At 32.3% G+C, this 2,617-nt stretch overlaps 1 pseudogene; it reads right to left on the bottom strand.

Annotated features, from left to right (window-relative positions):
- Positions 1–287: 287 nt before the first annotated feature.
- On the bottom strand, positions 288–2,257 carry LOC105790779 (wound-induced basic protein-like; annotated as a pseudogene).
- Positions 2,258–2,617: the final 360 nt, after the last annotated feature.

Raw genomic sequence — 2,617 nt, 5'->3', positions numbered from 1 at the left:
TGACAGATCAAAACTAATTTTAAGGATTTTCAGTCTGCACAATATATACATATTAGATGCGTAGATAATTTGTTTAATAGTTGAATTATTGAAGTAATAATGATACTATTTATTTTGTCTCCGTTAAACTAACCTTACAGCTTCGAGAGCGTTGCTTTTTGGCTGGAACACAGGAACCAAGCTGCTCCGAAGTGTGTATCGAGATATCTGCCCCTGCACAGCTCGAACCGATTTGGTTAACTTATGAAGAGTCTGATGCCATATGCATATAAGCATTTTGCATTAAATCAATGAGCAAGTGTGCAACACAGACATGTATCACCTTTGCCAATCTCAAAGCTGACCTGAAATTTTCTTGATATTGAAATGAAATTTATAAAAACAGAAAATTACAAGCTTGAAAACCATAGTCAAAAAACAAAAATCATGGTATTTGAAACATCCACACAAGAAACAGAGTTATCGTAGCAAGTATCATAGCATTTTAAATCATCTGATACCCTCTCATCTTCCATTCTAAAGCATATTAAATCCTAAAACCAAAAGCAACGACTACTCCGTCATGGCTGGCTTATTCTCGTTTGCTTTGGGTTTCTGTTCCTTAGGCTTTTGCTCCTCCATTTTCCTGAAAGATCAAGCAACAGTTACATCAACATGTCAAAAGTATGTCATCGTAACATAAACTTCTCTTACAACAAGATTGCAGCAGATAACGGTAAAACTGGAAGGGGTAGATTATACAAGATGCATAAGAAAACCACCACATAGTCGTCATTTAAAACCACCACATAATCGTCATTTATATCATATAGTATAGCAAGCTAAACTAGCTAAACATAAACACATCTTTCCTCTAAATAGTGAACACAACCACATAAATGAAACTGAATGTTAAAAAGAACTTGCCAGAAAACATGCTTCGGTGAGTGTTACATAGAGATAGATAGACAGAGAGAAATAAAAGCAGTCCGAGCGGTAAGTTTTATGTTATTGCATAGAGAATGGTAATGACAAGATGTTAAGGGACCTATTACAAAATTAGAAGCACTGGTTTCAGCAGTGGCAGGGTCACATGGAAACCAGAGGGCCTAAAATTTTGAAACATATATACATATATATATCTGGTGTTATGTAGATTTTACATCTTCCAAAATAAATCAATAGCCCCCGAAAGATCCAATTCTTATTTGCAATTTTCCAACTCATTGAATCTTTAAAGAAGTGTTAAAAGTTTTCCAACTCATTTAAACTTCTGTCATTCTTTAACAATGGAAAATCTATACAAACAATAATTTCTAAAATGATTTACTCATATGATTGTAGTGTCAGTAAATAGGCTAAAAAAACTTTTGATTTGGGGAAGGTGGGATCAAAACTCTGCTTTTTACGGTGAGGAATCACGTCTTAATCACTAAGCCAGACAATTAAGTGTGAATAGGCTAAAAGAACTTTAATAATAACTAGATTATGCTGGTGAAAAATAGAATTATGTAAAAAATATATTTATAAACAATTGAAATTAAAAAAATATGAGGCTTTGAAATGATAGAAATAGAGATATTAAAAACTACAGTGTTTTAAATTGAAATCCCTTATGTGTGTGTATTTTTCTATTTTTTATATAAAGATATAAAAATACAAAATACCCTCAAAATAATGTAATTTACTTTGTAAAACAATGGCATTTTACTTATTATCGATGATATATATTATGAACACATAAATTCTAGGAACCATAATTTTAGGTGTTGAGCGTATACACAATATATATATATATATGCTTTTCATATCCATTATTTTTTCTTATAGAACATGTATATAATGTTTCTGTAGAGAAATCCTAGCTCAGCCACTGAATTCCAGAATCCGTCACACAATAAACAAGCTAGCTAAACGTTGAGCACATAGAACCATATAATTTCAACAAATTAGAGACAAAAGATATCTTATCTTAAACATCAGATTCATATTGTTCACAATCGCAATCGAAAAACTTCATCAAGCATTCCGATTTTCTTTTGCAACAATCATGAAAATCAAAAGAAATCCATCACCATTCGATACTTATTGAAATCCACAATGAATAAAATCGTTCACGTTAATCACAAAGAAAGATAACAAGAGAGCGATTAACAGAGAGGGAGAGAGAACCTCTTGTCAGAGGAGCCACCCTTCTAGCTGAGGAATGAATGGAAGAGAGGAGAATTAACGTCGTAAATCATTTTCTGAGGAAACCCTAGCTAAGAAGCTCACTTACCTTCGCTTTTCTTTGCTCACGCAGTACTCTCTCGCAGCTTCAGTAACTTAGCTAATATTGAAGAACATGTTATAAAAAACATATACAAAGTGAGGCTCTTTAGTTGTTTTTTTATAAATATTATCATGTGACAAGACAAAAAAGAGAAAGCAACGTGGAAGCAACCATGTCAATGATGAGACATTATCCTTATCAGAAAAATTGTGTAGGATTCAAAAAAAATTAAATAGAATTCAAGAATTCTCATATAAAAGGGGAATGAAGGAAGCCTAATAGAGGCGTCGAAAAAAAGTTTAGAAATTTTTTTTAACCACTTCTCACTTACCATCCTCTCTATCTTTGTAAAAACATTTTCTTTAC

This window comes from Gossypium raimondii, chromosome 7 (assembly GCF_025698545.1).
Source record: "Gossypium raimondii isolate GPD5lz chromosome 7, ASM2569854v1, whole genome shotgun sequence".
In the NCBI taxonomy this organism is placed as follows: Eukaryota; Viridiplantae; Streptophyta; class Magnoliopsida; order Malvales; family Malvaceae; genus Gossypium; species Gossypium raimondii.
The sequence above is the reverse complement of the archived record's forward strand: the minus strand, read 5'-3'. Positions and strand labels throughout refer to the sequence as shown.